The following is a 22,810-nucleotide window of genomic DNA, read 5'->3' on the forward strand; positions in this document are numbered from 1 at the left end:
GGAGGGGAGGGAAAATGCTTTACAACAGACTGTTCATGAGAGCGGGGGTAAGGAAAGTAAAGGATTTGTCTTACAAATATGTAAAAGGTTTTTTACCGAATAGAGCAATATATGATTGTGTGGTGGGGTGGGATGATGAAATTGAGAAAGCAAAAGTGGATGGTGAATGTGAAAACATTAGAAAAAGCCTGCCTGAAAGGTGGGTAGAAAGGATTGAAAGGGAAACTGTTAAAGTGGGAGATTGGGGAATGCCTGAAATGTACATTGTGGAAAATGGGAGAAAAAAGTTTTTGTGGGAGATAAATGTGAAAACTGTATACAAAATGATGGTCAGAAAGGAGATCAAAGTGCCTGCATCAGAAGCGGTATGGCCAAGATTGTTTCCTGATTTGAAAGTAAAAACAATATGGAGAAACTTAAATATAAAATACAACGGACTAGACTGTGAGAACTTGGACTTCAAGCTACGACACAATAGAATCTATACAAAGGTGGTAATTCATCAAATGAATAAAAATGTGAGTAGAGAATGTGATATATGTGAGACAGAGCCAGAAACTTTGATGCACATTTTCTTTGAGTGCAAGGAACTTGAGGAGTTTCATGGAAAAATGAAAAAACTGATAAAAGATGGAATGGGAAAAGGGGTTGCAGAAGATGAGTGGAAAAAACTGTTTTTGTTTGGTGAATGTACAAATTATAAGGATAGGAAGGTGAACTTTTGGAATTTGATTCTAAGTAATGCAAGGTATGCAATATGGGTGAGGAGGAATATGGCATACTATGAGAGAAAGAAAGTAGATGTGACTGAAATGTTCAAGAGTATTGTTAGAAAGAATGTGTATATAATGTGGAAATACCTAAGCAAAGAAGAATTTGAAAAAGCATTTGTAGAAGAAAGTGGATTTATATGTACAAAAGAAAGGTTTAGTTTAACATTTTGAAAAGAAATGGTTATATTTAAGTTAGGTATTTTTGTTTTGGGTTTTTGGTTTCGTTTGAGTGATATAAAGGAGGGTTAAATTCAAAGCTCATGCTGTATATGCTAAATTGTCTTCAAATGTAATAAGATTGAAAGGTGTAATGAATGAAAAATGAGTTATGTAAATATTATTTTGTACTTTTTGATAATAAAAAAAAAAAAAAAAAAAAAGTTGGTTAAAGCGCCTGTCTAGTAAACAGGAGATCCTGGGTTCGAATCCCAGCGGTGCCTTGCAAATGGCAGCTTGGATCTTTTTGCCCTCCCTTGGACCTGAGGCCCTTACAGTGCCTCTGCCTTTCAAACGACACTGGACACTGCAATTGTGCAGAGACCCGAGGGCCTGTCCTTCCTGCAGAGAGAGCACACGCTCTCTTACCGTTGGACGGCCACAGACCCGGAAGGTCAGCCTTCATGCGGCTCTGCTTGTTCACTGTATGGCTCTATAGCGCAATGGATAGCGCATTGGACTTCTAGACTGCCAGATGAGGCCATTCAAAGGTTGTGTGTTCAAGTCCCACCAGAGTATTGGCTTTCTGGTAACTCTCATACTGTGCAGTGTTGCCCTCAGGCAGTAGAAATTTGTCAACATTCTCTTTTAAGCGTACCAGCACCTGGCCTGCCTCTGAATGTTTTGACCCTCTGAGTCACCCTCCCGACAGCCTTGCATGCGGTTTCGCGCCGTGTCTTAGTTGGTTAAAGTGCCTGTCTCGTAAACAGGAGATCCTGGGTTCAAATCCCAGCGGTGCCTTGGGCGGCGTTCCAGTCCAGCAAGCGCAAGGTTTTCCGAAAGCGACTCGCAAACAGGGATAGCGAGGGCAGCGAGTGGTTAAGTTTGAAAACCGCCCGACTCAGTTGTCGGCAAACGCCTTAAAGCTGTCCAGCGCCCGGTCAGCCAACAGCTGGCCTCTTCTCTGGAAGCCTGGATCACCTGAGTCGCCCTTCCGGAGGGCGAACGTGCTGCCCGGCTAGTCTAGTAAACAGGAGTTCCTGTGTTCGAATCCCAGCGATGCCTTTGGTTGCGCGCCACAATACAGCCGACGTCGTGCTTTACCAAAAATCGGACGGCGAATGGGGACACAGAGGAGCTCGAGGACAGCGGGCGGTTTCTCTTGCAACACTACCCTCTCACCTGCTTTTGAAAGATAGCATCCCAGGCTAACGGGTCCCACCGAGGAGGCGCCATGGCTTAGCTGGTCAAAACGCCTGTCTTGTAAACAGGCGATCCTAAGTTCGCATGCCAGCGGTGCCTTTCCATCAGTGGCTCTCTCTGGCCTCGCTGTTGGATGGGAGATCCTGATGACACTATGTTTTTGAACCGTGCCTCAATTGTGCAAAGACCTGAGGACCTGTCTTTCTGCCCACACAACGTGCCACTCAGCCGAGCTGGACGGGCACAAATCTGTCAGAAAAGGCCTCAGTGGCCCAGCCTGGCATACCGACGGGCTCTGTGGCGCAATGGATTGCGCATTGGACTTCTAGACTGCCGGATGAGGCCATTCACAGGTTGTGGGTTCGAGTCCCACCAGAGTCGTGGCTTTTGGCTTTCTGGTAACTCTCATACTGTGCAGTCTTACCCTCAGGCAGTAGAAATTTGTAGATATTCTCTTTTAAGCGTACCAGCACCTGGCCAGCCTCTGGATGTTTTGACCCTTGGAGTCACCCTCCCGACAGCCTTGCGTGCGGTTTGGCGCCGTGGCTTAGTTGGTTAAAGTGCCTGTCTCGTAAACAGGAGATCCTGGGTTCAAATCCCAGCGGTGCCTTGGGCAGTGTTCCAGTCCAGCAAGCGCAAGCTTTTCTGAAAGCGACCTGCAAACAGGGATAGCGAGTGGTTAATTTTGCAAACCGCCCTGACTCAGTTGTCGGCAAACGCCTTAAAGCTGTCCAGCGCCCGGTCAGCCAACCCCTGGCCTATTCTCTGGAAGCCTGGATCGTCTGAGTCGCCCTCCCGGAGGGCGAACGTGCTGCCCGGCTAGTCTAGTAAACAGGAGATCCTGCGTTCGAATCCCAGCGATGCCTTTGGTTGCGCGCCACAATACAGCCGAGCTTGTGTTTACCAAAAAACGGACGGCAAATGGGGACACAGAGGAGCTCGAGTCGTGCTTTTTGCCATTTTGTTAAGCCCATCATGTGCAATGTTGCAATCGGACAGCAGAAACCATTTGGAGGCCTCCTGTTCTCAGCGTAAATTGATTTAAAAAAAATGCCAATCATATTTAAAAGGTAGCAAAACATGCCCAAGAACCAATTCAGTGAGGTATGGCAATCACTGTCTTGCATCAAGTGGAGGCAGCAGGACGTTCGAAGTGTTGACTCATGCATCATCTAAGCCGCCATCCCCACGGTTAACATGCAGGTTGGCGCCGTGGCTTAGTTGGTTAAAGTGCCTGTCTAGTAAACAGGAGATCCTGGGTTCGAATCCCAGCGGTGCCTTGCGAATGGCAGCTTGGATCTTTTTGCCCTCCCTTGGACCTGAGGCCCTTACAGAGCCTCTGCCTTTCAAACGACACTGGACACTGCAATTGTGAAGAGACCCGAGGGCCTGTCCTTCCTGCAGAGAGAGCACACGCTCTCTTACCGTTGGACGGCCACAGACCCGGAAGGTCAGCCTGGGTTCGAATCCCAGCAATGCCTCAGGTTGCGCGCCACAATACAGCCAACGTCGTGCTTTACCAAAAAATGGATGGCGAATGGAGACACATAGAAGCTCGAGGACAGCGGGCGGTTTCCCTTGCAACACTACCCTCTCACCTGCTTTTGAAGGATAGCATCCTAGGCTAACGGGTCCCACCAAGGAGGCGCCGTGGCTTAGCTGGTCAAAGCGCCTGTCTTGTAAACAGGCGATCCTAAGTTTGCATGCCAGCGGTGCCTTTCCATCAGTGGCTCTCTCTGGCCTCGCTGTTGGATGGGAGATCCCGACGACACTCTATGTTTTTGAACCGTGCCTCAATTGTGCAAAGACCTGAGGACCTGTCTTTCTGCCCACACAGCGTGCCACTCAGCCGAGCTGGACGGGCACAAATCTGTAAGAAAAGGCCTCAGTGGCCCAGCCTGGCATGCCTACGGGCTCTGTGGCGCAATGGATAGCGCTTTGGACTTCTAGACTGCCAGATGAGGCCATTCAAAGGTTGTGGGTTTCGAGTCCCACCAGAGTCGTGGCTTTCGGCTTTCTGGTAACTCTCATACTGTGCAGAGTTGCCCTCAGGCAGTAGAATTTTGTAGACATTCTCTTTTAAGCGTATCAGCACCTGTCCAGCCTCTGGATGTTTTGACCCTTGGAGTCACCCTCCCGACAGCCTCGCATGCGGTTTGGCGCCATGGCTTAGTTGGTTAAAGTGCCTGTCTCGTAAACAGGAGATTCTGGGTTCAAATCCCAGCGGTGCCTTGGGCGGTTTACCAGTCCAGCAAGCGCAAGCTTTTCCGAAAGCGACCTGCAAACAGGGATAGCGAGTGGGTAACTTTGCAAACAGCCCCGACTCAGCTTTTTTTTTTTGCCATTTTGTTAATCCCATCATGCACAGTGTTGCAATCGGACAGCAGAAATCATTTGGAGGCCTCCTGTTCTCAGCGTACATTGATTTAAAAAAAATGTCAATCATATTTAAAAGGTAGCAAAACATGCCCAAGAACCAATTCAGTGAGGTATGGCAATCACTGTCTTGCATCAAGTGGAGGCAGCAGGACGTTCGAAGTGTTGATTCATGCATCGTCTAAGCCGCCATCCCCACGCTTAACATGCGGGTTGGCGCCGTGACTTAGTTGGTTAAAGCGCCTGTCTAGTAAACAGGAGATCCTGGGTTCGAATCCCAGCGGTGCCTTGCAAATGGCAGCTTGGATCTTTTTGCCCTCCCTTGGACCTGAGGCCCTTACAGTGCCTCTGCCTTTCAAACGACACTGGACACTGCAATTGTGCAGAGACCCGAGGGCCTGTCCTTCCTGCAGAGAGAGCACGCGCTCTCTTACCGCTGGACGGCCACAGACCCGGAAGGTCAGCCTTCATGCGGCTCTGCTTGTTCACTGTATGGCTCTGTAGCGCAATGGATAGCGCATTGGACTTCTAGACTGCCAGATGAGGCCATTCAAAGGTTGTGTGTTCAAGTCCCACCAGAGTATTGGCTTTCTGGTAACTCTCATACTGTGCAGTGTTGCCCTCAGGCAGTAGAAATTTGTCAACATTCTCTTTTAAGCGTACCAGCACCTGGCCTGCCTCTGAATGTTTTGACCCTCTGAGTCACCCTCCTGACAGCCTTGCATGCGGTTTCGCGCCGTGTCTTAGTTGGTTAAAGTGCCTGTCTCGTAAACAGGAGATCCTGGGTTCAAATCCCAGCGGTGCCTTGGGCGGTGTTCCAGTCCAGCAAGCGCAAGGTTTTCCGAAAGCGACTCGCAAACAGGGATAGCGAGGGCAGCGAGTGGTTAAGTTTGAAAACCGCCCGACTCAGTTGTCGGCAAACGCCTTAAAGCTGTCCAGCGCCCGGTCAGCCAACAGCTGGCCTCTTCTCTGGAAGCCTGGATCACCTGAGTCGCCCTTCCGGAGGGCGAACGTGCTGCCCGGCTAGTCTAGTAAACAGGAGTTCCTGTGTTCGAATCCCAGCGATGCCTTTGGTTGCGCGCCACAATACAGCCGACGTCGTGCTTTACCAAAAATCGGACGGCGAATGGGGACACAGAGGAGCTCGAGGACAGCGGGCGGTTTCTCTTGCAACACTACCCTCTCACCTGCTTTTGAAAGATAGCATCCCAGGCTAACGGGTCCCACCGAGGAGGCGCCATGGCTTAGCTGGTCAAAACGCCTGTCTTGTAAACAGGCGATCCTAAGTTCGCATGCCAGCGGTGCCTTTCCATCAGTGGCTCTCTCTGGCCTCGCTGTTGGATGGGAGATCCTGATGACACTATGTTTTTGAACCGTGCCTCAATTGTGCAAAGACCTGAGGACCTGTCTTTCTGCCCACACAACGTGCCACTCAGCCGAGCTGGACGGGCACAAATCTGTCAGAAAAGGCCTCAGTGGCCCAGCCTGGCATACCGACGGGCTCTGTGGCGCAATGGATTGCGCATTGGACTTCTAGACTGCCGGATGAGGCCGTTCACAGGTTGTGGGTTCGAGTCCCACCAGAGTCGTGGCTTTTGGCTTTCTGGTAACTCTCATACTGTGCAGTCTTACCCTCAGGCAGTAGAAATTTGTAGATATTCTCTTTTAAGCGTACCAGCACCTGGCCAGCCTCTGGATGTTTTGACCCTTGGAGTCACCCTCCCGACAGCCTTGCGTGCGGTTTGGCGCCGTGGCTTAGTTGGTTAAAGTGCCTGTCTCATAAACAGGAGATCCTGGGTTCAAATCCCAGCGGTGCCTTGGGCAGTGTTCCAGTCCAGCAAGCGCAAGCTTTTCTGAAAGCGACCTGCAAACAGGGATAGCGAGTGGTTAATTTTGCAAACCGCCCTGACTCAGTTGTCGGCAAACGCCTTAAAGCTGTCCAGCGCCCGGTCAGCCAACCCCTGGCCTATTCTCTGGAAGCCTGGATCGTCTGAGTCGCCCTCCCGGAGGGCGAACGTGCTGCCCGGCTAGTCTAGTAAACAGGAGATCCTGCGTTCGAATCCCAGCGATGCCTTTGGTTGCGCGCCACAATACAGCCGAGCTTGTGTTTACCAAAAAACGGACGGCAAATGGGGACACAGAGGAGCTCGAGTCGTGCTTTTTGCCATTTTGTTAAGCCCATCATGTGCAATGTTGCAATCGGACAGCAGAAACCATTTGGAGGCCTCCTGTTCTCAGCGTAAATTGATTTAAAAAAAATGCCAATCATATTTAAAAGGTAGCAAAACATGCCCAAGAACCAATTCAGTGAGGTATGGCAATCACTGTCTTGCATCAAGTGGAGGCAGCAGGACGTTCGAAGTGTTGATTCATGCATCATCTAAGCCGCCATCCCCACGGTTAACATGCAGGTTGGCGCCGTGGCTTAGTTGGTTAAAGTGCCTGTCTAGTAAACAGGAGATCCTGGGTTCGAATCCCAGCGGTGCCTTGCAAATGGCAGCTTGGATCTTTTTGCCCTCCCTTGGACCTGAGGCCCTTACAGAGCCTCTGCCTTTCAAACGACACTGGACACTGCAATTGTGAAGAGACCCGAGGGCCTGTCCTTCCTGCAGAGAGAGCACACGCTCTCTTACCGTTGGACGGCCACAGACCCGGAAGGTCAGCCTGGGTTCGAATCCCAGCAATGCCTCAGGTTGCGCGCCACAATACAGCCAACGTCGTGCTTTACCAAAAAATGGATGGCGAATGGAGACACATAGAAGCTCGAGGACAGCGGGCGGTTTCCCTTGCAACACTACCCTCTCACCTGCTTTTGAAGGATAGCATCCTAGGCTAACGGGTCCCACCAAGGAGGCGCCGTGGCTTAGCTGGTCAAAGCGCCTGTCTTGTAAACAGGCGATCCTAAGTTTGCATGCCAGCGGTGCCTTTCCATCAGTGGCTCTCTCTGGCCTCGCTGTTGGATGGGAGATCCCGACGACACTCTATGTTTTTGAACCGTGCCTCAATTGTGCAAAGACCTGAGGACCTGTCTTTCTGCCCACACAGCGTGCCACTCAGCCGAGCTGGACGGGCACAAATCTGTAAGAAAAGGCCTCAGTGGCCCAGCCTGGCATGCCTACGGGCTCTGTGGCGCAATGGATAGCGCTTTGGACTTCTAGACTGCCAGATGAGGCCATTCAAAGGTTGTGGGTTTCGAGACCCACCAGAGTCGTGGCTTTCGGCTTTCTGGTAACTCTCATACTGTGCAGAGTTGCCCTCAGGCAGTAGAATTTTGTAGACATTCTCTTTTAAGCGTATCAGCACCTGTCCAGCCTCTGGATGTTTTGACCCTTGGAGTCACCCTCCCGACAGCCTCGCATGCGGTTTGGCGCCATGGCTTAGTTGGTTAAAGTGCCTGTCTCGTAAACAGGAGATCCTGGGTTCAAATCCCAGCGGTGCCTTGGGCGGTTTTCCAGTCCAGCAAGCGCAAGCTTTTCCGAAAGCGACCTGCAAACAGGGATAGCGAGTGGGTAACTTTGCAAACAGCCCCAACTCAGCTTTTTTTTTTTGCCATTTTGTTAATCCCATCATGCACAGTGTTGCAATCGGACAGCAGAAATCATTTGGAGGCCTCCTGTTCTCAGCGTACATTGATTTAAAAAAAATGTCAATCATATTTAAAAGGTAGCAAAACATGCCCAAGAACCAATTCAGTGAGGTATGGCAATCACTGTCTTGCATCAAGTGGAGGCAGCAGGACGTTCGAAGTGTTGATTCATGCATCGTCTAAGCCGCCATCCCCACGCTTAACATGCGGGTTGGCGCCGTGACTTAGTTGGTTAAAGCGCCTGTCTAGTAAACAGGAGATCCTGGGTTCGAATCCCAGCGGTGCCTTGCAAATGGCAGCTTGGATCTTTTTGCCCTCCCTTGGACCTGAGGCCCTTACAGTGCCTCTGCCTTTCAAACGACACTGGACACTGCAATTGTGCAGAGACCCGAGGGCCTGTCCTTCCTGCAGAGAGAGCACGCGCTCTCTTACCGCTGGACGGCCACAGACCCGGAAGGTCAGCCTTCATGCGGCTCTGCTTGTTCACTGTATGGCTCTGTAGCGCAATGGATAGCGCATTGGACTTCTAGACTGCCAGATGAGGCCATTCAAAGGTTGTGTGTTCAAGTCCCACCAGAGTATTGGCTTTCTGGTAACTCTCATACTGTGCAGTGTTGCCCTCAGGCAGTAGAAATTTGTCAACATTCTCTTTTAAGCGTACCAGCACCTGGCCTGCCCCTGAATGTTTTGACCCTCTGAGTCACCCTCCTGACAGCCTTGCATGTGGTTTCGCGCCGTGTCTTAGTTGGTTAAAGTGCCTGTCTCGTAAACAGGAGATCCTGGGTTCAAATCCCAGCGGTGCCTTGGGCGGCGTTCCAGTCCAGCAAGCGCAAGGTTTTCCGAAAGCGACTCGCAAACAGGGATAGCGAGGGCAGCGAGTGGTTAAGTTTGAAAACCGCCCGACTCAGTTGTCGGCAAACGCCTTAAAGCTGTCCAGCGCCCGGTCAGCCAACAGCTGGCCTCTTCTCTGGAAGCCTGGATCACCTGAGTCGCCCTTCCGGAGGGCGAACGTGCTGCCCGGCTAGTCTAGTAAACAGGAGTTCCTGTGTTCGAATCCCAGCGATGCCTTTGGTTGCGCGCCACAATACAGCCGACGTCGTGCTTTACCAAAAATCGGACGGCGAATGGGGACACAGAGGAGCTCGAGGACAGCGGGCGGTTTCTCTTGCAACACTACCCTCTCACCTGCTTTTGAAAGATAGCATCCCAGGCTAACGGGTCCCACCGAGGAGGCGCCATGGCTTAGCTGGTCAAAACGCCTGTCTTGTAAACAGGCGATCCTAAGTTCGCATGCCAGCGGTGCCTTTCCATCAGTGGCTCTCTCTGGCCTCGCTGTTGGATGGGAGATCCCGACGACACTCTATGTTTTTGAACCGTGCCTCAATTGTGCAAAGACCTGAGGACCTGTCTTTCTGCCCACACAGCGTGCCACTCAGCCGAGCTGGACGGGCACAAATCTGTAAGAAAAGGCCTCAGTGGCCCAGCCTGGCATGCCTACGGGCTCTGTGGCGCAATGGATAGCGCTTTGGACTTCTAGACTGCCAGATGAGGCCATTCAAAGGTTGTGGGTTTCGAGTCCCACCAGAGTCGTGGCTTTCGGCTTTCTGGTAACTCTCATACTGTGCAGAGTTGCCCTCAGGCAGTAGAATTTTGTAGACATTCTCTTTTAAGCGTATCAGCACCTGTCCAGCCTCTGGATGTTTTGACCCTTGGAGTCACCCTCCCGACAGCCTCGCATGCGGTTTGGCGCCATGGCTTAGTTGGTTAAAGTGCCTGTCTCGTAAACAGGAGATCCTGGGTTCAAATCCCAGCGGTGCCTTGGGCGGTTTTCCAGTCCAGCAAGCGCAAGCTTTTCCGAAAGCGACCTGCAAACAGGGATAGCGAGTGGGTAACTTTGCAAACAGCCCCGACTCAGCTTTTTTTTTTGCCATTTTGTTAATCCCATCATGCGCAGTGTTGCAATCGGACAGCAGAAATCATTTGGAGGCCTCCTGTTCTCAGCGTACATTGATTTAAAAAAAATGTCAATCATATTTAAAAGGTAGCAAAACATGCCCAAGAACCAATTCAGTGAGGTATGGCAATCACTGTCTTGCATCAAGTGGAGGCAGCAGGACGTTCGAAGTGTTGATTCATGCATCGTCTAAGCCGCCATCCCCACGCTTAACGTGCGGGTTGGCGCCGTGGCTTAGTTGGTCAAAACGCCTGTCTTGTAAACAGGCGATCCTGGGTTTGCTTCCCAGCGGTGCCTTTCCACCAGTGTCTGTCTCTGGCCTCGCTGTTGGATGGGAGATCCCGATGACACTCTATGTTTTTGAACCGTGCCTCAATTGTGCAAAGACCTGAGGACCTGTCTTTCTGCCCACACAGCGTGCCACTCAGCCGAGGTGGACGGGCACAAATCTGTCAGAAAAGGCCTCAGTGGCCCAGCCTGGCATACCGACGGGCTCTGTGGCGCAATGGATTGCGCATTGGACTTCTAGATTGCCGGATGAGGCCATTCAAAGGTTGTGGGTTCGAGTCCCACCAGAGTCGTGGCTTTTGGCTTTCTGGTAACTCTCATACTGTGCAGTCTTGCCCTCAGGCAGTAGATATTCTCTTTTAAGCGTACCAGCACCTGGCCAGCCTCTGGATGTTTTGACCCTTGGAGTCACCCTCCCGACAGCCTTGCGTGCGGTTTGGCGCCGTGGCTTAGTTGGTTAAAGTGCCTGTCTCGTAAACAGGAGATCCTGGGTTCAAATCCCAGCGGTGCCTTGGGCAGCGTTCCAGTCCAGGAAGCGCAAGCTTTTCCGAAAGCGACCTGCAAACAGGGATAGCGAGTGGTTAATTTCTCCTTTGGTGATTCTGCTTATTAACATCAGGAGTCTTCAATAATAATCAATTATCACTTTGTTAATCACCTAATTATCTTGTTAACTTCAACACTGCTTCAGTGTTAACTTTTAACACTGCTTCAGCGTCTATGTGTCCACACTCAGAGTGTTAAATTAACACTTGGGGTTTTGCTGTGTACAGTGAATTCACCACAAATAAATCAATGTTTGGGGAACACCACAGCACAACAACCTGAGCCCAACTCAAGTCTACTCATCACCTTAACTCTAACTGTATGTAGTTGGTGCCACTAGCCAGACTGATTAACAAACACAGACCGGATAACTTTAGGCCAGGTGTGTGTATCTGATGAAAACTTCTATACCAGTGATTCTCAAACTCTTTACAGTGGAGTGAGCACTGCTACTTAGACCAAACACCTTTTCACAACTTTTTTTTACATAAAGGATAATATGTGACCCTGGACCACAAAACCAGTCTTAAGTTGCTGGGGTATGTTTGTAGCAATAGCCAAAAATACATTGTATGGGTCAAAATTATAGATTTTTTTTTATGCCAAAAATCATTAGGAAATTAAGTAAAGATCATGTTCCATGAAGATATTTTGTAAGATTCCTACTATAAATAAATCAAAATGTAATTAGTAATATGCATTGTTAAGAACTTAATTTGGACAACTTTAAAGGTGATTTTCTCAGTATTTTGATTTTTTTGCACTCTCAGATTCCAGATTTTCAAATAGATAATATGGTCAAATATGGTCCTATCCTAACAAACCATACATCAGTAGAAAGCTTATTTATGGAGCTTTTATATGATGTATACATCTCAGTTTTGTCAAATTTAACCTTATGACTGGTTTTGTGGTCCAGGGTCACTTATTACATTGATTTATAGGTGAAATGAAACACTGCTGTTTCTTGAAGACGCACACCGGTTCTGTTGAGGATTTTGTTGGAACTATTATTATTTTGTTTTGTTCCTGTTTTTATAATAAAAGTATAATTTGGCTGATCAGAAGTACTTGCTTAGTTTTGATGTTACTTTAAAAAGTTGGGGTAGAGTTAAATGGATGCCAAAGCACAGCATTTTGTTCTCACATCCCCTCCATCAGAGAACCATTTGAGAACCACTGGTTTATACCGTTGTCATGATAAAATACCATACCTTTCTTTATAAGTATGACCTACTGCTCCACTCTGATGCCTCCTGAACAGAGGTAATCCATTTATTTACTTGATTATATTGATTTAATTTGAATTATTTTCTTCATTTCCCCTCTTTACCTATTTATTTTAGATATTTTGTTCCTTCTTCTATCCCCCTTTCCTCATTTTTCCCCACCTTTTTTTTGAAAAACTACTTTATACAAGATATAGAGGTGTACAACTTATACATTACGATCTTACAGCTCACATAAATACATCTAAATTTAACCTGAATGTTTGTGCTTTATACTTACAGCCGTTTTCTCCTATTTTGTACAGTTTTTCTGTATGTCCTACATTGTATTGTACTAAAAATAACAACAAAAAATACTTTGGTAAATTCAATGATCTTACTAGAAGAACTGCATGAAAAAGTATCATCTGTTCCATTTGTATAGTCTCAGTGAGCTTGATGAGGTTTCACGCATGCGCAGTAAGGTGAATTTAAAGTTTTCTGACATTTCGGTGTGGATGAGAAACTTTTGGAAAATGCTTGAAAACGCTAGTGTGAATGGAGAATATTTTAAAACAAAAAGGCTATTTTCAGTTGTATTCGGATTAATTTAGGTGGAACCTGGCTGTTTTATTTGCTTACCAAATACTTTAAATGAACACATGTAGACAACATGCAGTATCCAAATATGACTACTCACATTTCAAGGTTTGCTTTTGCGCAAAATAACAAAATAAGTAATTTTCTTACTTTTGCATAATTAGCCAAAGTGCTTGAAATAAAAGGTTTTAATATTAAAAGCAAATATTTGGTTTAATGTAACAGAATTTAAATATATATATATATATAACAAATGCACACTGTGAAAGCAAGATATTCAGTGTTAATATTTGTCACGTGATCTCGACACTTCTATTGAATGTCTCAACATTTCTAGACTCCTGTGACATTATTCATAAATACAATTAATTTAAGCTTTGAGAATGAAAACTAACCTGTTTGTTCCTCGGTATCTTCATGTTTGACTCTGAATGTTTCTTTAATCTTCATTTCTTCACTCTCCACTTTAATAAACGCCATCTTTATAATAGTGTGTCACATGGATCTCTGATGATTCTCCAGGAGTTTTTCTGTGTGTTTGAACACTTTTTCCTGTTTAAGATGAGAATAATTAATAGAAAGAAAAATGCATGCAAACTACATCTCTGTGTGTGTCTCAATCAGCTCCTAGTTCAGTAGTCAGTGCACTAGTAAGACAGAGATGATATACAGTATAATTACACAGGAAGTTCATATTTAGGCAGGCTATTTTTTATTTACATTTGGTATTCAATTATTTGTAGGCTACATCATATCTAATATATTACACTTTCATGAAATCATTCTCGGTTGTGATTCACTCGTTTGTGTTTGTTGTTGTCGTTTATAGTCCGCGTGCAGCTGAATCGAATCACTGAATCATTTCACAAATGATTCGATTCAAATGATTCGGATTCTCAGTTTCTCTCATCACTTCTTATCATCACACGATTGATTCATGATATAGATAGAGAAACGAGACGCACCTTCTCTGTTACTAAAGGCTAATGCTTGGTTTAACTAAGTATCTAAATCACTAAATGAAGCATTGCAACGTTACATTTAACAATACTGCATTTATTTTACAAAGCTTGAAAAAAAACGCTTTAATTGCTGTAACAGTTCGCATTATATAAAAACACAAAACTACAAACCTTGTTTAGATGAATCACAACAGATGAGACGCGCCCCGTCTTAAAGACGTCACATCACCAGACCAAAATAAAAGTCCCATTGTTGCACTCCTCTTCAGAATAACAAACACATCATATAAATGTTGTCATGTAAAATCGAATGATGATGCTTTTCCAAAGTTATTAACATCGTAAATCTAGGAATACTTTTGTCTATTTATTTATTTCCTTTAATGTACATTTAAAACACTATACTTTCTTTTTCTATACATTGCCATTAAATTCACATAAAACTAGTCAATTCTGCCACGTCACTTACAAAGAGGGTTCCGAGTGTTTAAAATGCAAATTCATTCACTGTCTCATCGGATTGTTTTAATTGCATTTTGTACTGAAAGCTGAAAAAAAAAAAAAGAAGTGGATCTGAAATTTTCTTTTATTCCGGTAAAGAATAACGTGTTCCGAATGGAACGTTCAGGGAATTAACAGTGCGTGCGCCGCTGCTGTAAATGGAGTTTACCAAATATATACCAAATATAATTCTCTATCGCTCTGCCTGCAATATTCACAATCCAAAGATAGGGAAAAGGAGTTTAACTTTGGTATAGTTTGTGTATACCTGCTTGTTATATACATTTTATATTGAAGATATAGACTCGTTAAATTAAGGCCCACCCAAAATTACTACGGCCCATCCAAAGATTAAATCCTGCCGCCGCGCCTGTGTAGGGCCATAGAAAATATGGTTTGTACAGTATGAAAACCATTACGCCTATGGAATGTCCCCTTAGTGATTTGAGCCTAGGTGAACTATAACTTTGTAAAATGTAAACATTTCCTTACAGGCCAGATTTGGAAACTATTTTGTGGAGGCTGGAGAACCAGCTGGATGCTGCACCTGCACCATTTTCTAATTACATAAATGTAATGCGAGACATTGTGCTATCAAGCGCCATGAGAGCATTCAGTCGGCCTAATTTTTTACCGGAAAAAAAGGCTGAATGTTGTATTTGTTGATGCGGAAAACACAGGAGAAGGAGCAGTGGATGATGGAGGCCCCACAAGGGAGTTTTTTAGGCTGATGATTGCAGAGCTAAAAAACAGCCAGTACTTTTGCGGACCTGAAGAAGTGAAACATTTGTCTTTGGTGTCTTGGGGTACTTGTTTTGTTTGTTTATATTTAAGCTGTGCAGGCAGGAGACATAATATCCATAATCCATGCTGAAATTACTCCAACTTTCTTTTCTGGAAGACTTTACAGTCTCATCTCACACTGTCCCACACCTTCTGCTGATATTGAAGAAATAGAGGATTGGGAAGTAAGACAGATGCTTCAGAAGGTAAGAGATCAAAATGTACAAATTGTACAAGAGGGTATTCACATTTTTCACATTAATCTATATATAAAAGTTCCAATTTTGAGATTGGCTCACGAAAGCCTAACCAGAAAATGTATTTTTAAGAGCTATACTTTAGAACGTAAGTTTGAAATAGTTTGAAGATTTACTTAAGTACTTTTTTAAAGGTAAAGTGTTTAATAGGTTGAAAGACTGACAGATAGGAAAGCTACTGTACTTTGACAAGCTGCTAGTAAGTTTTAGTTATGATACTGTCAAGCTAACTGGGCTCCAGACTGCAGACATTTTGTGGCCTTTTTTCATAATATGAGCACATTTTATTGAAGGTCCAGGTTATTGTCCAACTGATAAGTGCTGACATTTCTGATGCATATGGCAAACAAAATGAAAGTGAAACAAAATTATGCCACTCATTTTGTACTGCAGAGCACGGACCATTTATCAGCTGAGCTCAGCCCAAAAAGAACAGTGTCAGTGCAAGCTTGCGGGCCGATCTCGATCACATGGCATCGTCACTACACAGCGCTGAGAGATCCAGTGAATAAGTGTTTGAACTTGCCACAGAATTAATAACATCGCTGTGAGATCAAATGTGAAGCATTCAAATTCAGAGCAGAATGCTCTGTTACAGATCGCAGATGTCAGTTTAATCAGCACTAACATGGAAACCAGGATAAACATTGTGCCATCAACTAACTAGTTCTAGAACATGTCTTAGTACTAAATGTGCTAACGCTGACTGTAACCACGGTAGGTTGAGGCAAAATAAGTCAAATGTTTTTACGTTATTAATTTTTGGATTCGTACAGCCTGAAATTCAAGGACATTCACATGCTTGAATTTTTTCCAACACTTCAAACTGTAAATATAAAGTATTTGATAACCAAAAAAGCATTTGTTCAGCCATTAAAATGTCAACATTTGTAGAACTGTGAAAGTGTAGAACTGTAGAAAGTGTCAAGATGTAGGAAAACTGACATGCTTTTATTTAAAAATAAAATATATTTATTTAAGCAGTAAGGTACAAGAGGCCATGCTGTATTGTGAATAAATCACGGCTGAAGGGCGTTGTTAGGCACGACGCAAAGCAGAGTGCCTGCAACCCCTTCAGCCGTGATTTATTCATGATGACTGATGCTTCACAGTAGGTATGGTGTTCTTTGGATGCAACTCAGCATTCTTTCTCCTCCAAACACGATGAGTAGAGTTTTTACCAAAAAGTTCTATTTTGGTTTCTATTTTGGACCATATGACATTCTCCCAATCCTCTTCTGGATCATCCAAATGCTCTCTAGCAAACTTCAGACAGGCCTGGACATGCACTATCTTAAGCAGGGGGACACGTCTGGCACTGCAGGATTTGAGTCCCTGGTGGAGTAGTGTTTTACTGATGGTAGCCTTTGTTAGTTTGGTCCCAGCTCTCTGCAGGTCATTCACTAGGTCCCCCCGTGTGGTTCTGGGATTTTTGCTCACCGATCTTGTGATCATTTTGATCCCACGGGGTGAGATCTTAAGTGGAGCCCCAGATTGAGGGAGATTATCAGTGGTCTTGTATGTCTTCCATTTTCTAGTAATTGCTCCCACAGTTGATTTCTTCACACCAAGCTACTTATCTATTGCAGATTCAGTCTTCCCAGCCTGGTGCAGGTCTACAATTTTGTTTCTGGTGTCCTTTGACAGCTCTCTGGTCTTGGCCATAGTGGAGTTTGAATTGTGACTGTTTGAGGTTGTGGACAGGTGTGTTTTAAACTGATGACGAGTTCAAACCGGAGCCATTAATACAGGTAACGAGTGGAGGACAGAGGAGCCTCTTACAGAAGAAATTACAGGTCTGTGAGAGCCAGAAATCATGCTTGTTTGTAGGTAACCAAATACTAATTTTCCACCATAATTTGCAAATAAATTATTTAAAATGTGATTTTCTGGATTTTTTTTTTTTTCTCATTTTGTCTCTCATAGTTGAGGTATAGCTATGATGAAAATTACATGCCTCTCTCATCTTTTAAAGTGGGAGAATTTGCACAATCGGTGGCTTAACTTTTTTTGCCCCACTGTACATTACAAGTTGAATTAAGATTCCTGAAATAAAGTCTCTCTTATCACAATGTACATGCAAATTAATATGTACTTAAAATGTGTTATTTTGTACCCTCTTGAATCATTTATTTTTTTCATTTTATAATGACTAACAGATTCTTTATCAGAATATATTTTTTGTTTGTCAAAGACACTTATAACACTTTTCCAACAGCTTTTTGTAGCATTTCAAAAGTATTTTCTTTTTGTTCTTGAAGACTTAAGGAGGGCCTGAGGACTCTAGGACTGTTGGAGGCTGTTGTTAAAACACAAAGAGGCCTTCAGACCCCTATTTTTCAGCCCACCACAGCCACTTACGGCAGAAGCCCTTGATCAATTATTCGATATTTGCTACTCCACTGCTGGAAGTAACAAGCAGGCAGAAGAAAACACCATAGTTGCATTCTGGAGAGACTACCTTCTAGATGCAGAAGGTAAGTAATTGGACTCAGTGGAAAGGTGGTGGTTTCTTGTATATTAGGAACTGTAAAGCCCTAAAACCGTATGCACCATTAACACACACACAAAAAAAAAACACACACACACAAAAAAAAAAACGGGTTTTCTGATTTACTTTGGCTTAGTTTCTTTAGTAATTAGGCTCCAAAATAGGCTTGAACAATGAGAACATGCCATCCAACAAGAGTGTTATTCCTTGTTTTTTCTTTTTGTGCTAAAGCAGGGGTGTCCAGACTCTGTCCTGGAGTGCTGGTGTCCTTAGTTTAGCTCCAAACTTGCTTCAGCACACCTGTTTGGAAGATTCTAGCATGCCTAATAAGACATTAATTAGTTGGTTTGTGTGCTTAATTAGGGTACAAGCTAAAATCCGCAGGATGCCGGCCCTCCAGGACCAGGATTGGACACCCCTGATCTAATTACTGAGCCTTTTCATATTTATTTATTTATTTATTCATTCTTTTCAGAGAGGGCACCTCTAGCTGCACGCTAGGGCTGGGCGATTAATCGAAAAGTAATCGAAATCGACATTCAGAACCTATAATCGATCAAATTTTTCCAGGTCAATTATTTCAATTACTTTCCCTTTAAAAACACTACTGCGTGTGGAGTCACGTAAGAGTAATTTTATTTAGAAGAGATACTGCTTATTTTCTACTTTTAATATTTATTATTATTTTATAAATAATTTAATTGCAAGTTATTTATTTTCACTAATTTAAGAAAAATGTGACTTTTCGTTTTAATCAATGTATTCTTTAATTTCAGTTGTTCGACACTAATGTTCAATAAATAATCATAGATAGTAGTTAGTGTGTGCACCCTTCATTCAAAAATCTCTCACTTGTAATATGTGAGCATATTTACTGTACAAAACTTGTCAGTGAACTATGAGGGCAAAAAAAAAAATATTTAAATATAATTGTATAAATGAATAAAATAATCGTTCATTAATCGTAAACGGGTTAAAATGTTCAATTAATCGAGATTTTGATTTTAGGCCAAATCGCCCAGCCCTACTGCACGCCACAGAAAATTCTTACATTTGTAACTGGATGCAGTGCTCTTCCCTCAGTTGGATTAAAGCCACAGCCATCAATTGAATTCTTACACCCTGTTGATACTTCACCGTGGGATACTTCACAGAGAGAAAAGTTTCCAACTGCAAACTGACATGACTCTGGGCTGTGGGTTTCCCTCAGCCACCTGAGGTCGCTGTTTCCCCTTCCCTTGCACTGCACTTCCCTGATTGTATACACCTGTCTTGTGATCGTTACACTCGTCTCAACTCACACCTGTTCACTATTACAGACTTTAAAGCTGCTCATGTCTCACTCCTCATTCTGGCTGCATTGTCGTCGTGTGTGTTTCTCTGTGTTTTGATCCTGCTCTAGATTGTGTTTCAGTTCTGTTTATTTTGATCTTTGATTCTAGTCGTGTTGGCCTTTTGTTTTGTTTATTTATTGTTCAATTAAATATATACTTTCCTGTATTTGGACCCAGATCTCCTCCTTCCCAACGTGACACAAACACTTGCATTAACTGCTTGCGTTTCCATTTGCACGAGAACTATGAAATTTTTAAGTCTAATATGGACTTTGCCATTTGCAACACACAAGGCATTATCTACCATCACACTGGATACCACAGCTGTGAGAGGTGTGAAGAGGAGGGTGAATGGTTGGACAAATTAGTATTCAACAGCAAAGATACATTCTCTAGCAGGTCAGATGAAAAGTTTAACCAAAGACACCACTGATCAGAGCAGGCATTCCATGTGTTAGCTCTTTTGTGCTTGATTATATGCACATTGTTTGCCTTGGATTAGTGAGACGCATCCTTTATTATCTGTGCAGGGCCGCTAATCCTCGTAGGCTCTCTCCGAGACAGAGAGCTGAACTCTCCAGTGAACTCATTAGATTGAGGAACACAATGCCCAGTGAGATAGCAAGGAAAACACAGATCCTTTCAAGAGTTGGAGAGATAGAAAACCACTGGTACTCTGTGGAATTGTGGACCTGGAATTGTACCTCCATTTCCTTCGCCTGACAATTGGAATGTTGATCCTTCTTACTGCAGATCGTGACCGGAGAAACCACTTCCTGCCACATACAGCAGACCTCGTCAATCACTTTGTCATCAATAGCTCTAAATGGAAAGAGGTCTATGGAAATTATTTCACTGTCTACAATGTGCATGCCATGAAGCACCTCCACAAAGAAGTTGCACATTTTGATTTTTCATTAAATGATATATCTTATTTCCCTTTTGAGAACCAGCTTAAAACCATCAAGAAGCTTGTCAAGGCCAGCCATAGCCCTTTGGAGAGCTGAGAAGGAACATGCACAAAAAATATGAAACAGAAGTAAAACTCACCTGCAGGCAGCCAGTGTCAGGAAAGCAGGGGGACAGCTGCTTTTTGCTCCAAGATGGCAGTGAAGCTTTTGTGACTGACAAAAAAACAGATAGCAAATTGTTTTGCAGCATCTATCCAGATGACCAAACCTTCAACCTCTTTGAAAAGCCTTGCCAGTCTAAACTCCTGGACGTTGATTTCATTGGCAGTATCCGCAGCATGGCTACAACACAGCTACTACAAAGGGCATGTTTTCAGGACTTGAAAACAAAAACTGTATATTTACCACATTGTGGAGGATATGCCATACCTTTGTTGCATAATACAGAATGAGAAAAGAACAAACAAACAAACAAACAAAAAAATATTTATTTATTTGGAGAGGGATTTATTTATGTAAACGCCCTGTATAGTTTGGGTCATAAAAATATTTAATTGTTTGTATATATTTATTTCGTATCTATACTATGTCTATTTCTTTTTACATGTATATATGAATTCAATTTAAGTTACTTTAATGTGTGTTAAGTTTGCACTGAACAGTCCAGCTGCATTTTCTAAATTCTGGTGACAGTTTATTGAGTAGAGTTATCATGACAACGTCGGCGCATCCTCAGACAACAAATAGCTTGGGCAACCACTAACTCTTGTCTCTGTCTCTATCATTTATTGTTAAAGAGAGTACTACATTTATGTTTTAATTTAATTAAGTTGCCCTTTTCGTAGTTTCAGACATTGTTTTTGCATGGCTGTTTAGATTGAGGGTGACAAACATTTTGAAGGTGTTATCCCAAAAAAAAGGATCCAAGAAGATAAAAGGTTGTGAGATGGTCAAACCGATCTCATCCATCAGAAAATGGGGGTTATGTCCTCATAACCCTTCGCCATGGCATGAAGCACAAATTTAAAAGGTTAAATTTAGTCTTATCTCTTTTTTAATTAACTGTAGAAGAGTACACCTTAATGATTATGATAATTTTTGGTGTTGTAGTAGTTCAACTAGTAGAACAGGGTGCTAGCAATGCTGCTAGTCATGGGTTTGATTAATGGGGTACAGGGGGTGGCGTTCACCTTTTACCTGGGGTCTCTATACACAGCATTGACTAAGTGTTGCACAATGGAAGTCGTACAACGTCTTCCCTATCCACCTTCCTCTTGGGTAAAGAGTAAACATTCACATAGCGTTAGCTCAACAAGGCTCAGAGAGCAACGGCATCCAAATCAAAGTAACAACAAAGCAAAACAATGAATCGAAAGGTGGTGAGGTTTACTAGAAGTCAAACAAAACACAAAAGAATTTCGACATAAATCAAAAAACACAAAGACAAGCAAAAACCACAAAAGTACGGAAGCAAAAAACAAAACAGCGCTCTGCATTCAATCCTTCCAGCATCCTTTTAACTTTGCCGGTAGAAACTTCATTGATTGACAGCTTACTGAGCCAATCAGCAGTCACAGGATGCAGCCTAAAGATTGGCAGAGGAAAGAACGAACAAGAGCGAACAGGGGGAAAAAATAAACACGAGCACTCCCATTTATGGACTCTTACGTATCATCAAAATCGTTGATTCATATTGGCGGAAATGAGAAGACAGTACGCTTTGAATTCTCATATCTTGTAAACGCAAATTTTGTTGTTGTTTTGAAGCACACTAGCTTATAGATAACCTTAACAGAAGGCAATATATTTCACAAAATGTGTGTAATTATTTTTTAATTACAGTGCTTACCAAAATCTGTGGTCCACAACAGCTTGCAAAATCACAGAATGCCGTCCCTTTCGATTAAAGTAGTCAGTATGGTCCTCAGACGGAGCGATGACCGTTATCCCCCAGTGGTGTTTGAAATCTCTTATGATGTTCTGCTGTGGAAGCTGGATGTACTCGCGCAGCTTGTCTCACATGGCTTTTACAGAAGTCATTGACTATTGGACCCACTGCTCCTTGTTAAAGCCTGCCACAATATGCTCCCATCTTGGCTGCTGTGTGGTGCAAAAAAAAACCTTTGAGTATGCTTGATATTTCAGATGGTATAGCAAGTATAAACACAAATCAGATATGGGTCACAACTGAAATACAATGTAAACAGTCCAAAAAATCTGATGCTGGCAACAAATTGGACCTGCAGTGTAAACGGGGCCAAAGAGACCACAAACATGAGGACAAAAAAATTTCTAGATTTAACTGTTTTGCTCTTATAATGTGTGTTGTGCTGCGATGTGACAAAGACAGCACACCACACATTAACGGATTTTCAACCAACTGTAAACAAGGAAAATTTCACAAAATGTCTTGAGACTTAAGGATAAACATCACACAACTTATTTAAAAGCTTTATTTTAACAAGTCATTGTGTCTTTGCCTTATGTTTATTCATACTGCAATCAATTGACATACAATATTGTTTGGAAAAAGGTTTTGCTAATAGCTTATCAATATTTAATTATTTAACTAATATTGATTTTAGTTTCTCCTTTTGTGTCAGTTGCCTTAAAACAATTGTATATTATTTTGGCATTGCCCTTGTGGAAAACTATTTTGGCTACATTTCTTTGATTTTATTGTACAAAATACTGATAATCATTCATGGAAATATGTATTATTTGGTATCTTGTGGACAAATTATGATAAATCTTTTTTTTTTTTTTTTTTTGATGCAAAATTTCCTATGCACAAATATAAGTTCTCCCACTAAAAAAAAAACAAAACAAAACAAAACAAAACAAAAAACATTATTTTATTGATAGTATACAGTTTTCTATG

General features: G+C 43.5%; 19 non-coding genes across 19 annotated transcripts; all 19 read left to right on the top strand.

The window, feature by feature from the left end:
* The first annotated feature begins 1,656 nt into the window (after positions 1 to 1,656).
* On the top strand, positions 1,657 to 1,730 carry trnat-cgu (transfer RNA threonine (anticodon CGU)). Its single transcript has one exon. It is a non-coding gene; the product is annotated as a tRNA-Thr (tRNA).
* Positions 1,731 to 2,423: 693 nt separating this feature from the next.
* On the top strand, positions 2,424 to 2,513 carry trnar-ucu (transfer RNA arginine (anticodon UCU)). The gene is given in 2 exon segments: positions 2,424 to 2,460; positions 2,478 to 2,513. It is a non-coding gene; the product is annotated as a tRNA-Arg (tRNA).
* Positions 2,514 to 2,668: 155 nt separating this feature from the next.
* Positions 2,669 to 2,742, top strand: trnat-cgu (transfer RNA threonine (anticodon CGU)). The gene has a single exon. It is a non-coding gene; the product is annotated as a tRNA-Thr (tRNA).
* A 596-nt stretch (positions 2,743 to 3,338) lies between these two features.
* On the top strand, positions 3,339 to 3,412 carry trnat-agu (transfer RNA threonine (anticodon AGU)). Its single transcript has one exon. It is a non-coding gene; the product is annotated as a tRNA-Thr (tRNA).
* A 632-nt stretch (positions 3,413 to 4,044) lies between these two features.
* trnar-ucu (transfer RNA arginine (anticodon UCU)) lies at positions 4,045 to 4,135 on the top strand. The gene is given in 2 exon segments: positions 4,045 to 4,081; positions 4,099 to 4,135. It is a non-coding gene; the product is annotated as a tRNA-Arg (tRNA).
* Positions 4,136 to 4,290: 155 nt separating this feature from the next.
* On the top strand, positions 4,291 to 4,364 carry trnat-cgu (transfer RNA threonine (anticodon CGU)). The gene has a single exon. It is a non-coding gene; the product is annotated as a tRNA-Thr (tRNA).
* A 359-nt stretch (positions 4,365 to 4,723) lies between these two features.
* trnat-agu (transfer RNA threonine (anticodon AGU)) lies at positions 4,724 to 4,797 on the top strand. Its single transcript has one exon. It is a non-coding gene; the product is annotated as a tRNA-Thr (tRNA).
* A 443-nt stretch (positions 4,798 to 5,240) lies between these two features.
* On the top strand, positions 5,241 to 5,314 carry trnat-cgu (transfer RNA threonine (anticodon CGU)). The gene has a single exon. It is a non-coding gene; the product is annotated as a tRNA-Thr (tRNA).
* Positions 5,315 to 6,252: 938 nt separating this feature from the next.
* trnam-cau (transfer RNA methionine (anticodon CAU)) lies at positions 6,253 to 6,326 on the top strand. Its single transcript has one exon. It is a non-coding gene; the product is annotated as a tRNA-Met (tRNA).
* A 596-nt stretch (positions 6,327 to 6,922) lies between these two features.
* Positions 6,923 to 6,996, top strand: trnat-agu (transfer RNA threonine (anticodon AGU)). The gene has a single exon. It is a non-coding gene; the product is annotated as a tRNA-Thr (tRNA).
* Positions 6,997 to 7,628: 632 nt separating this feature from the next.
* Positions 7,629 to 7,719, top strand: trnar-ucu (transfer RNA arginine (anticodon UCU)). The gene is given in 2 exon segments: positions 7,629 to 7,665; positions 7,683 to 7,719. It is a non-coding gene; the product is annotated as a tRNA-Arg (tRNA).
* Positions 7,720 to 7,874: 155 nt separating this feature from the next.
* Positions 7,875 to 7,948, top strand: trnat-cgu (transfer RNA threonine (anticodon CGU)). The gene has a single exon. It is a non-coding gene; the product is annotated as a tRNA-Thr (tRNA).
* Positions 7,949 to 8,307: 359 nt separating this feature from the next.
* Positions 8,308 to 8,381, top strand: trnat-agu (transfer RNA threonine (anticodon AGU)). Its single transcript has one exon. It is a non-coding gene; the product is annotated as a tRNA-Thr (tRNA).
* Positions 8,382 to 8,824: 443 nt separating this feature from the next.
* On the top strand, positions 8,825 to 8,898 carry trnat-cgu (transfer RNA threonine (anticodon CGU)). Its single transcript has one exon. It is a non-coding gene; the product is annotated as a tRNA-Thr (tRNA).
* Positions 8,899 to 9,593: 695 nt separating this feature from the next.
* trnar-ucu (transfer RNA arginine (anticodon UCU)) lies at positions 9,594 to 9,684 on the top strand. The gene is given in 2 exon segments: positions 9,594 to 9,630; positions 9,648 to 9,684. It is a non-coding gene; the product is annotated as a tRNA-Arg (tRNA).
* A 155-nt stretch (positions 9,685 to 9,839) lies between these two features.
* trnat-cgu (transfer RNA threonine (anticodon CGU)) lies at positions 9,840 to 9,913 on the top strand. The gene has a single exon. It is a non-coding gene; the product is annotated as a tRNA-Thr (tRNA).
* Positions 9,914 to 10,271: 358 nt separating this feature from the next.
* On the top strand, positions 10,272 to 10,345 carry trnat-ugu (transfer RNA threonine (anticodon UGU)). The gene has a single exon. It is a non-coding gene; the product is annotated as a tRNA-Thr (tRNA).
* A 194-nt stretch (positions 10,346 to 10,539) lies between these two features.
* Positions 10,540 to 10,629, top strand: trnar-ucu (transfer RNA arginine (anticodon UCU)). The gene is given in 2 exon segments: positions 10,540 to 10,576; positions 10,594 to 10,629. It is a non-coding gene; the product is annotated as a tRNA-Arg (tRNA).
* A 145-nt stretch (positions 10,630 to 10,774) lies between these two features.
* Positions 10,775 to 10,848, top strand: trnat-cgu (transfer RNA threonine (anticodon CGU)). Its single transcript has one exon. It is a non-coding gene; the product is annotated as a tRNA-Thr (tRNA).
* The last annotated feature ends 11,962 nt before the right edge of the window (positions 10,849 to 22,810 follow it).

The sequence above is a fragment of the Garra rufa genome, chromosome 1 (genome assembly GCF_049309525.1).
Source record: "Garra rufa chromosome 1, GarRuf1.0, whole genome shotgun sequence".
Lineage (NCBI taxonomy): Eukaryota > Metazoa > Chordata > Actinopteri > Cypriniformes > Cyprinidae > Garra > Garra rufa.